Raw genomic sequence first — 12820 nt, 5'->3', positions numbered from 1 at the left:
TTGGGGACATTCCAGATTCAAACCATTTTATATATATATATATATATATATATATATATATATATATATGGTCTTTTTTCTTCTTCTTTTTCTTTTACAAGATCTTGTTATGTTGCCTAGGCTGGCATCAAACTCCTGGGGTTGAGAGTGATATTCCCAAATATCCTCAACCTTCCCAATAGCTGGGATTACAGGCACACACCACTGCACCAGGATTATTGGACACTACTACTAATGAAGACATGTAGCAAAAATTGAGTACATCTAAATCTGCAGAATTAGTGATTTGTGTAGGATCACTTTTAAAAAAAAGTTTAGTTAAAACATCTGTTTTCACACATGTATATAAGGTAATAATATCTGTCTCATTCTACCATCCTTTCCATCCCCTAGGATTACTTTGTGTGTGTGTGTGTGTGTACACATTTAGTTTTATTGTAACAGAGCAACTTGTACACTTTTAACATTTAAAACTGAGCATCATCTTTCCTTTCCAGTGAAAACAAAAAAGAAAATTTAAAAATAAACAAACAAAATTACAATAGAGAATGTAAATTCCAAATAAGATCCTACAGGTTCTGCTGATTCTCCCATCGAGTGGCAGGGCTCAAGTCACCATTAGGAGAGAATTTTATTTTAAAAGTGTCATCTTAAACTGCAAGGATGTCCATTAAACATCACAATTAAACATGCCAAAGGAGAAGCCATGTTGTCAAAATGCCCACTTAACCCACCCAAACATCTCAAACCCACCCTTTGCTGACCTTCTATAACCCCATTTTTTAAAGTTTTTTTTTCTTTTTTTAAACAAGAAAAAGTAGACAGATACATGTTGGTAATTGCTAACTGTCCGTATTCACATAGAGACACAGTGTAATCTCTGAGCCCAATATACACAGAAAGGAGGAAAAAAGCTAGATTCTATGCACTACTACACAGGGGCCTAGCACCCTCCAGCTTCCAGCAGAGTGAAGGGAGCAGAAGGTTTTTCTTTTTTCCCACAGAGCATGGTGGTGTTGATTCCATACAGTTTTTTGTTTTGAGACAGGAAGGGATAAAAATGAATTCAGAACAGAAGGGTGTAGATTCTTTTCCCATTATACTCTGCTCAAGGTATTTCCCCCAAAATAAGTTGAGAACCATGGTTTGAGAAAAGAGACCTCAAGAACAGGGTGACTGAGCACAAGGGGGGGAGGGAGGGGAAGAAAGGAAGGGGAAAAAAAAAAGACTGCAGCTTGCTCCCAGGGACCGAATTAAAAGGGAAAAAAAGAAAGAAAAAGAAAGAAAAAAATACAACAAAGAAAAAAAAAAAGATTGGAATCCATCAGTGTTCAATTAGTCATCTTCTCCTTCATCCTTCTCTCCTTCCTCCCCTTCATCATCATCTTTATCCTCTTCACTTTTATCCTCATCCCCTTCTTCATCAATATCTTCCAATCCTTCTTCTTCTTCATCATCATCATCATCTTCTTCTCCTTCCCCTTCTTCATCATCCATATCAGGAACCAAGTAGTACTGCAATGGATTTGGCCGAATATCATCTTTGATGACCTCTCCTAATTCATCTGCACCTGCATCAGAATGGTCAGTAAACCAGGTAAAGAAGCTCTCTGGTTCTTCATGCTGCCTCTTCCTGCTGGCTTTATTCTGCGTTTGACTTGAACGTTTCGTCAAATCCTTTCCAGATTTCCATTTGATTTCAGTGGACTTTGAAGATGGATCGCCACTCTCATTCAGATGAAATTCTTTGGAGAGAACTTTATTTTCGAAGTAAGGATTTTCATCAAAATAAAAATCTATTCTGTAACCTGATTTGATATCTTCCAATTCTGTCACTTCAACTCTGGTCAAATAATGCAGCACCTCTTCATCTTCCTTCCCAAGCAGTGCAGACACTTGTGGATGGTTGACAAATGTTGTTACCCAAAAATTTGGGATTTTGGCGATCAATTCTGACCTCTTCTGAAAAAATGTTTGGTGGAGTTTGTTATATTTCTGTTCTACTTTCAGTATCTCCTCACTGGCTTGTTCATTAAGTCTGTCTATTTCATTTTGTACTCCATCAATATGTTCAATTGCTTCTTGTTGTTCTTTTTCACCCTTCGGCAGGCAAGCCCGGAGAGGCCGATGAATCCGCCTGCCTTGGGGCAGGAGGCAGTTTTGGTTTCTTCATTTGAGACTGGAGCGAAGATTGGCGTTTGGGGGCCATTCTGTGAGGGAAGTCAAGGAGCAGAGCTGAGGTCTCACAGCTCACCAGGGAGAAGTGCAGAGAGCCCTAGGATCACTTTTTTACCTCTAGTTTTTATGTCAACTTGATCTTTCACAACAACACAAGGTTGTTCAAGTCTCATCTCTAGCCATAACTTCCCCTGGTATTTCAAAAGGGACTGCTTATTGCCAACAATTAGAGAAATGTAATAAATGCTCTTACAAATGCGTTTAGCAATGCCAAGAGTTGGTTTCAATATGAAACAATGGGAACTCCCATACACTGCTGGTGAGAGCACAAACTGGTACAGTGACTTTGGAAAACTGGCATTAGCTACAGTTTTCACATATGCATACCCTTTGACCCAGCTATTCCACTCCTAGGTATACACCCAGCAGAAATGTGTTCATATATGTGTACCAAAAGAAATGGAGATGTATGCTCACATCTGCATGTTCTTGTAAAAGTAAAAACCTGAAAAGAGTTCTATGGTTTAAGATGAGGTGTCCCCCAGTAGCTCATGTGTGAGACAATGCAAGTTTAGAGGTGAAACGATTGGGTTATGAGAGCCTTAATGTAATCAGTACATGAATCCCCTGATAGAGATTAACTGGGTGGTGACTGTAGGCAGGTAGGGTGTGGCTGGAGGGGGCAGGTCATTGGGAGTGTACATTTGAGGCAAGCTCTGTCTGCTTCCTGGTGCAGTATTCCCAGCACCTTTCCTCTACCACACCTTTTTGCCATGATGTTCAGTCTCATCTCAGACCCCAAGGAATGGACTTGGCCTTCTATGGTCTGAGACCTCTGAAACAGTGAGCCCTCGAATAAACTTTTCCTTCTCTAATTGTTCTTGTCAGGTCTTTTGGTCACAGCAGGGAAATAGCTGAGTAAAACAACAGTCTAACCAGAGACCTGCCTCTGGTCTATGTCTACCAAAAATAGAAAGAAGGCCTGGCATGGTGGTACACACCTGTAATCCCAGCAATTTGGGAGGCTGAGTCAGGAGGATCACAAGTTCAAAGTTAGCCTCATCAACTTAGTGAGACTCTGTCTCAAAATAAAAAATAAATAAAGTGCTGGGGAAGTATCTCAGAGGTAGAGTTCCCCTGCGTTCAATCTCCAGTACCAAAAACAAAACCAAAAAACAATAGAAAGGATAAATTGTGGTATATTAATTCTGCAAAGTATAATCTATCCTCCATGTTGGTGGGTTCTGCATCCATGGATTCAAACAAGTGCAGATCAAAAATATTTGGGTAAATAAAATTTCATTTGCATTGAGGATGTACAGACTTATTCTCTTGTCATTAGTCCCTAAACAATGGAGTATAACAACCATTCACATAACATTTATATCAATTAGGTGTTATAAGTAATCAAGATTGCTACAGAAAGCATAAATATATTCAAAGCATGAGGTGAACCATGTTACATTTCCCCACTGTCAATTTCTATATTCCATTTCTATGGAAAAATGGGCAATGACATATCCAAGCTGCTTCCTGATGAGACAGGGCAAAGTTGGCGGAAGTGATCCAAAGTCCTTGTTCTCTATCAGTTTGGGGCATAAACAGTTAAGGGCAGTCAGTATCAGAGAAGTCCAGAAGTTCATAGTAGCAGATGGCAGTTGACTGGACAAGGTATACATAAGGGAAGGGGTCATGATAGGACAATAACAGAGCAAGGCATTACTTTTTTGTAAACAGTTAGCACAAAAGCAATTAGTATTTCAGCCAGTCTCTGAAAACCATGAAGATAGCAACTTATAATCATACAAGTGAAAAACACATTGAGTTTATGTAGGAGGTTAGGAAGATTTGTAAGTCTATGAGACCAAATTGACTCAGGACAAACCTGTGAATCTAGAGTCCTTTGTGATCATTATTATTAGGCACTCCCACATAAGAACCCTTCCTTTATAGCATCCAGCTTTACTTACTTTTGGTAGGGCTGACAAGTGTACATCTTAAATTACATTTAAAAAAACATTGTTTTCCTTTAAAATGTCCATGTAGGACTGTGCTCAGGCTATACTCTCCTGCCAGGTGTTGAAGACCAAGCTGGTCAAAATTGCCCTTGTTCCTATGTATTCTCAAGAGTCACCTGAGATTCCTCAGAGACCACTCTTGGGGACATGTGTGAAGCCTCTTGGCTCTTTTAGCGTTTCTCTACCAGTGGTGCCACCTGCCAGGATGGGTTGGTGTCTGGCTGACCATATGTGGCTTCTCTTGGAAGCATCAGGGGCACTTCTGTCTCCAGTGAACCTCCTCTTTGCAGAATGCAAGGCTTCCTGTTCTCTAGGGTCCTCTCCATCTCACTGAGCAGCAGATCGGGTGACTCACTGGAGTTGCAGGGCCCAGAGAGGGGTCCTGTTGTTCTCTGGGTCCTGGCTGACCTTAGAGGGAAAGTGCCAAAATGTTGGTTGGCTGCTTTTCCTTTGGCCATTTTACTTCCTTGACTTTGGTCTCCAAGTTTTTTATTTTAAACACCCAGCAAGCCAATTTTACCAGTCCTAAAGAGGGAGTAACAGGTTATAACTTCAATATCTATAATTTTACAGTTGCCCCTTTCATTTAATTGGGGTTAATATTAGTACTGGAAGTCAGCATTATATACTATCTGTCCTGTAGGTGAGGGCTTATCCTGAATTAACCCAGATTTTTTTTAAGAAGAGTACTTTTGCAAAACACTAACAGGCAACAGTTAAAAAGTCTATAGGAGCTGGGGAGATAGCTCAGTTGGTAGAGTGCCTGCCTTGCAAGCACAAGGTCCTGGATTCAATCCCCAATATTGCAAAAAAAATGTTTACAAGGAAAATATAAAATTAACAGAGCAAAAGCATTCAAGACTGGGGTTGTGTCTCAGTGGTAGAGCACTTGCCTAGCATGTGTGAGGCACTAGGTTTGATTCTTAGGACCACACATAAATATAGGAATAAAAAAAGGTCTTTCAACATCTAAAAATGTTTTTAAAAACATTCAGTTTGTGTAATAGCTATGAACAAAGAAAAATGATTTTTATAATCTTGAACCTTTACTTAGTTATATATTAAATCCCCTGATTAAGATCACAGTAATCTTTACAACAAAAATCAATCTTTTGAACATAACTTTAAATGAACTTAAGTCTAACCTATTTGGAGCCAATCTAATATGGAGTAAGGTGGGAGGCAGAAGTTTATCTCAGGTTAAAGTGGGGCTCTTCAAAATATGATATTACATCTGAAACATGAACCAAAGAAAGGCTAAGAGTTTTTTAACTTTCTTTTTGTGGAAAAAGTGGCAGAATGCTTCCATGTTTTACAGTGTCACCTTTAAACAGATCGGGCTCTCCTTATTGTCTTCCAAAAATGCATTTAAATTCCAATTTCAGTGTGAAGAGTAACACAAAATTGTATATATAACTTATTGATAACAGGTTACGTTATCTGGCTATAAAACATCAAATCACATGAATGAGTACCAACTAAATTTGTTATATTTTTACAAACCCGAGATTTTTCTACACGTAATTTTAGTTTGGAGAAAACCAACTTGGCAAAGTGCTCTCCTAAGCTTACATTTAACTAAGTTTTAACTTTTAAGGTACAATTTAGAATTCAAAGTGTACAGCAGGGCGCGGTGGTGCTCACCTGCAATCCCAGCGGCTCAGGAAGCTGAGACAGGAGGATTGCGAGTTCAAAGCCAGCCTCAGCAAAAGCAAGGTGCTAAGCAACTCAGTGAGACCCTGTCTCTAAATAAAATACAGTAATAGGACTGGGGATGGGGCTCAGTTAAATCCCCAGTACCAAAGAAAAGAATCCAGAGTGTATGGTAACAATAATCACAGGTCTGCATGGGGTAACAAAAATCAAAGGATAGACGTAAGTCTCTTATACATTTAGAAAACAGTGTTAATGATTAGAAATTGACTTAGTCAAAGCAAACAGATATAAGACAGGTCTTCAAATTACAGTGTGGCTCTTCTATGTCAGATACAATGTATAAAAGAAACCACTCATTGGTTATCTTGCCAGTAAACTTACATAAACTTCATTTTACATACTACTTAGACAAGGTAGACAGACATAGCTCTCAGATGCATACATATACCTAGTCACATATATTTAGGGTGGCACTATATTGTTATAACCTAAATAACAGGTGTTAATTTAACCAGTTACAAAGTGATCATTTCAGACTTTGAAACAGGTACAAACCCTACTTCCTTTAAGACTTAGTTTCCCTAAGTAATAAAACCTGACAAATACAAGAAAATTATCTTGATAAGGGCATATCAATGTTGTAGACTTTGCTTCGTATCAGTACACTAAAGTTCAAATAACTTTAGCTAACTACACTAAATATAGCAATTTAATCACAAGCAAAAATTTATTGATATTTACCTTCCACAAACCTGCAACTTACTGAAACATTCACTGTAAGGAATCCCACGGAAACCACGCCGGACACGGGAAATCACATAAGGGATTTTATTAAGCAGAGTGTCTCCCTGCAGGGTAAGAGAGAACATGAGAGGAAAAGAAAGAGAATGAGAAAGGGCGTGTGCTAGAGAGAGTGTGAAAGCCAGGAGGATAGAGAAAGTGAGGAGAGACAGAAGGATGAGAAAAGATGGCGGGGTAGCTACAGTAAAGCAATTGAATTCCACCGGGCTAACAGGGGACCAATATCGGAGAAGGATACTTGCAAGCTGACTGATGAACCATAGCTAGCCAGGATGTTCACAGATTGACAAGTGGTTGGGAGGCGGGGAAAACGGCTGCACCGGAAAGGTCAGGGGGAGCAGCTTTGTACATTACATTCACAACTTCCTTACATCCTTAGTTTTGCCTTCTTTCATCTTGGGCTTTAGCCCAAGAATGTTACTTTATCAGACAAAATATTTTCTCATCCAGAAACATTTCTTTTACCTTCTAATTTTCCATACTAAAATATTTCCATACCTATTACTTTCTTTTATCTTTTCTAGCTTTGGACCCTTTCTTAAATTCATATTCTGAAGCTGATCTTATGAATGTTATCTGTGTACTTAATTTACATAACAGATTTCATCCCAGGAGAGGATTGGACAATCCAGCATATATGAAAACTGTGCCTTAATCTTTTTTCTCCCAGGTTGCATTCAAGGGGTTGGAACATAGGATATTTTTGAAAGCCTGACCTGTCTCTGTTATCATTATCACAATGCCATCAACTTTGAGTTTCCCACTGTGAGTTGTACCCAGAGTCATTTCTTTTGGCCTTTTTTAATTTCTTTTTTTTTTGGGGGGGGGGTTGTACTGGGAATTGAACTCAGGGGCACTCAAACACTGAACCACATCCCCAGTCCTATTTTTTAAATTTTATTTAGAGACAAGGTCTCACTGAGTTGCTTAACACCTTGCTAAGTTACTGAGGCTGGCTTTGAACTGATGATCCTCCTACCTCAGCCTCCCGAGTCTCTGGTATTACAGGCATGAGCCACTGTGCCTAGTTCGACCTTTTTCTTATACTAGGCATATTGATATGCAATGGAAGAGGCCTTTTCCATCCTTTTCTTTAGGTTTCCTTGAGATCCCTTTGCAGAAGCTGCCTACAAAACACAGGTTGGTCTTAGTTTCTTTTTCTTTTCTGGGTGCAGTTATTTATTCTGCCAGTCTCCCCAGGCATTTAGCTGGAAGGGATACTATCATAGCAAGAACTGCTTTGCCCCAGTGATGACTATTCCCTGGCCAAATGGGGGGTCCTGTCAGATCTTAAAAGGAGACTATTCCTGTCCCCAGGTCATAAACTGACAATGCTGGAACCTACTGCCACATTCTTTGTGGCCAGCAGCCTTCGCCCTCCATGGGCAAAAGGGGCTGGAAGGCAGGGCAGAGGCCAGGTTTTCTTTGGTCATTTTTTTACAGCCCAGGCAGCTTTTCTGGAATTTTTTTTTTCCAATTTAGGGTCGGTTTCCTTCATCCACAGTGAGATGATCTGTAGCTGCCTGGGGCCAGGCTCAGATACAGTGTTTTGAGTGAACTTTAAAAAGATTTAAATATTTTAAACCCTTTCTTCTGGCATCCTGCTGTCTTGCACACAAGAGGCAGTGCCTTTTTGCACCTTCAACTTAGTTTCTGACTGTTCAGACTCCTTATCATGCAACTGCATAAATGCCTGTACATACAGAATCTCTTTCATATACTTTACCCCTGACAGACCAACTTCAACGTCAAGATTGTATAATAATCCAGAAAAAACCATTCAAAGACCAGATTGTGTTACGGTAAACCCTCTTTCTCTTAGATAGGCTTATCTCTATAGGTGGCCAATGCAGCCAAGATCTCTCTGCTCAAGAGACTACCAGTGAGATCAGCATGGTCCATGTCTTAAAGGGCCAGTAACAACAACAACAACAACAACAAAAACCAAAAAAACAGACAAGAGAGGATCACCAAAACCAGGGCCAACAGACTGGGAACCTTTAAAACAGAGAGACCTGTACATATAAATTTCTTCCACTTGCTTCACCTTTGATAGTCCAACTCCAAATGCAAGATTGTACAATATTAGATATGGAAAATGAAAAAAAAAAAAAAAAAAAAAAAACCAACACAGTGAGGCCTGAGAAAATGGAGTGAAAAAAAAAAAAAGCTATAGATTGACAGCTTTCTGAGTGCATTCCTTCCCAATGACAGAACAGTCCCTAGAAAGGAAGCCAAAGCATTGATTCTTTCCCAAATAAATCCTTTCCCAGTGACGGTACAATGGGACCCTGAAGGGAAAGAGATAAACACTGAACACTAACTCCAGACCCTCCATTCTTCTCCAAGTAAAAATATTGCCCATTAAAAACAAATTTTTAAATTCTCACAAACCTGTTTCCTGAGTGCCCAAGGTGATATCCTCACTAGACCACTCCCCCAAAAATAACCTACGTAGGGCTGGGGTTGTGGCTGAGTGGTAGAGTGCTGACTAGTATGTGTGAGGCACTGGGTTCAGTTCTCAGCACCACATAAAAATAAATGAATAAAATAAAGGCCTATCTGAAAAAATTAAAAATTAAAAAATAACCTATGTAAACCCAGACCCTTTCTTTGGTCAGGGACTCATTTTCCACTAGGACAGTGGTTCACTGGCACCATTTCATCCCTGTACCCCCTGTTCCTGAATAAGCAGCTGAGATGACTTGTGAGGTTTGCATCCTGCCCGGTCTTTTTGTGCTAACATACAATAATCCAGAAAGCTATTTAAAAGCCAGATCATCACAGTAAAACATTATCTTAGGCTTATACCTATAAGTGGCTCTTCAACTCGCTTTACCTCTGACAGATCAACTCCAATTGCAAGATAGTACAAAAAAGAAACACACAGAGAGACAACCAGAGAGGAGCCCTCAAACCAAGGCTGACAGATAGGAACATTTAAATTGACCAGCCGAGATCTTTCCCAACAGACTATCTATAGGATCAATGTAGTATTGGCCATGTCTTAAAAGAGGCAGTAACAGATACAAACAAAACAAAAACACAGACAACCAGAGGCCAAAGAAACAGATGACAACCTAGAACAGGTCAGAAGGGAGTAAATATCCCTAGGTTTGAGTCCCACTTAACTGTGACTCCTACACCAGTGGTACCACAGATGTTCCGTAAAGAAGGACCAGATATTGGCACCTATTTTGCTGCCACCATTATTCTGCCTCCACCACACCACTTTACAACCCAGATTGTTAGCCAGCGAACCTCCTAATCAGTCGTTGGTCCGTTGTTATCAGCCCGTGAAATTCACCATTTTCTCTCCCTCTCCTCCTCAGTCTTGCTGCCTCTCTCACTCACTTGCTCTCTCTCTCTCTCATCCTGCACACAGATACTCTGCCTATCCATTTAATAAAATCTCTTGCGTAAGTTCCCTCGTCTGGAGTGATTTCTGGGTGCTTTCACCAGATGTTCCCACAAAGAGGAACCAGATGTGTGGAGAGTCCTGTGTGCACACTGGGGTCTTATCAAATGGCCAGTGGTTTTGCGACTTTACTGAGTTCAGTTTCCTTTTTCTCAAAGTGGATCATGATGGAGCAACCTGTCGCATTCAGGGAGAGAAGGCAGGAGCTCCCTGAAGGAAAAGGAGCTTTGGCAGCTACTGCAGAAGTCCCTCAGTCCCTCCCTTTACTCACGGGAGCCAAGGCAAACTCACCCGCCTCCTAGCTCTCCTGCAGTTGGCTCTCAACAAGTTTGCCAGCACCCTGCATCCTCGGCATGGAAGTGGGGTTCCCTGGAGAGCCAGGCCTGCCCAAGGAAGCTGGAGTGGGGGCTACTCTCGGGTCTTACCTGGGGTGCCAAATTTGTTGCTGAAAGGTCGGTCCTTGTCCCCAGTGTTAATCCAATAATGAGGATATGGTTTTGAGAAGAAGGAAAAAGAAATTTTATTGCTTTGCTCGCAAAGGAGAAACACAGGGAACTCCAGTCCCAGAGGCTGTGATTCTGCCCATCAGCAGGAACAGGGAGCTTTTAAAGTGGTGACTCTAAGGCTACATTCTACGTGTTGTCTGTCCGAGTTGTAATTTACTTGTTAATTTGGGAGTCATTTCTGAGATCTTCTGGTACCATCTCCAAAGTCTGGATTACTTTGTTCCTATGGTGGGTGTGTGTTCAGGGACAGATAACTCTGCCTAGGATGGGGAAGAAAGGTAATCCTGTTTCCTCTGAGATTAGGGATGGGGAGAGATTAGGGAGGAGCAGGGAGAAAGGAAGAGAAAGAAACATGTCCATTTTAAAAATAAATTGCAGTGGCAGAGCAGCAAGGGTTATATTCAAAGCATAAAGTGGACCACTGTTACAAGACTGGTCTCAAACTCATGATTCTCCTGCCTTGGCCTCCCAAGTCCCTGGGATTATAGGCTTGTGCCACCATGATTGGCTTGCCAATCTTTTTTTTTTGGTACTGGGGCTTGAACCCAGGGGGACTTAACCACTGAGCCACATCCCCAGCCCTTTTTCATATTTTATTTAGAGACAGGGTCTTGCTGAATTGCTGAGGGCCTCACTAAGTTGCTGAGGCTGGCTTTGAACTTGCAGTCCTCCTGCCTCAGCCTCCCGAGTTGCTGGGATTACAAGTGTGCACCAAGTGCCCAGCCCCAAACTACCTTCTAATGCATTCTGACATTTGCTTTTCCTCCAGCAGGTGTGAGAGATCCATTTGCTCAGAGGCTTGGTGTTGTCTTTCTAATTTTAGCCATTCTTATGGGGATGTGGTGGTATCTTGTGGTTGAATTTTTTATGAGATCGATGACTGATGTTAAATATCTTTTCAGAGGTTTACTGGCAATTTGGAAACTCTCTTTAGTGAAGTAACTGGTGAAGACTTCTGTTTGTTTGTATGTTTGGTACTGGGGATTGAATCCAGGGGTGCTTAACCACTGGGACACATCCCCCAGCCCCTTTTATATTTTATTTTGAGACAGGGTCTGGCTAAGCTGCTTAGGGCCTCACTAAATTGCTGAGGCTGGCCTCCAAATTGCAATCCTAGCTCAGCCTTCTGAGTTGCTGTGATTACAGGCTTGCACCACCAGGCCTGGCTGGTGAAGACTTTTGATAATTTTTCTACTGAGGTGTCTTCTTCCTCTTATGTGCTGGGCATGACCCAGGGCCTTGCTCATGGTGATAGTAAGTGCTCCACCACTGACCTAACCAATAAAGTATAATAAGCTACAAATAAATCAACATGAACCCCACTATTATGTATAACTATAATACACTAATAAAAGCATTAAAAAAAAAGAACTACAAGGAAGCCAGGTGCGATGGCACACACCTGTAATCCCAGTGGCTCTGGAAGCTGAGGCAGGAGGATTGTGAGTTCAAAGCCAGCCTCAGCAAAAGTGAGGTGCTAAGCAACTCAGTGAGACCCTGTCTCTAAGTAAAATACAAAATAAGGCTGGGGATGTGGCTCAGTGGTTCAGTGCCCCTGAGTTCAATCCCTGGTACCCTAGTACCAAAAAAAAAAAAAAAAAACCAAAAAACAAAAAACAAAACAAAACAAAACAAAAAAACAAAAAACAAAAAAACAAAAAAAAAAAAAACCTACAAATAAATAAGAGCAAGACAGGGCTGGGAATGTAGCTCAGTGGTGGAACACTTGCTTAGTATGTGTAAGGCCCTGGGTTCCGTCCCTAGCATGCATACACACACACATATAAACAAATAAATACTGCTGGGTATGGTGGTTCACTCCTCGTAATCCTGGGGACTTGGGAGGCTGAGGCAGGAGGATAGCAATTTTTAGGCCAGCGTAGGTAGTAGCTTAGTGAGATCCCATCTCAAAACCAAACAAATAACAAGGGGTGTGGATATAGTTCAGTGGTAGTGCCCCTGGACTCAATGCCCAGTACCAGGATGAAGTATATATCCATAGACAATATTTTTTCAGTGCTGGGAATTAAACCTAGGGATACTCTCTCATTGAGCTACATCCTCAAACCTTTTTTATTTCTACCACTGAAGTACATTCCTTTTTGGTACCGGAGATTTAACCCAGGGATGCTTTACTACCGAGCTACTACGTTCCCAGCTCTTTATTTTGTTACAGACTCTAGCTACTTAGGGACTTGCTAAGTTGCTGAGGTTGGCCTTGAACTTGTGATCCTCCTGCCTCA

At 41.0% G+C, this 12820-nt stretch overlaps 1 pseudogene across 1 annotated transcript; it reads right to left on the bottom strand.

The window, feature by feature from the left end:
* Positions 1 to 810: 810 nt before the first annotated feature.
* On the bottom strand, positions 811 to 2270 carry LOC306651279 (protein SET-like; annotated as a pseudogene). The gene has a single exon. The product of its transcript is annotated as a protein SET-like (transcript).
* Between the last annotated feature and the right edge of the window lie 10550 nt (positions 2271 to 12820).

This window comes from Sciurus vulgaris, assembly GCF_902686455.1.
Source record: "Sciurus vulgaris genome assembly, chromosome: X".
NCBI lineage: Eukaryota > Metazoa > Chordata > Mammalia > Rodentia > Sciuridae > Sciurus > Sciurus vulgaris.
This window is presented reverse-complemented; position numbering and strand designations above follow the sequence as displayed.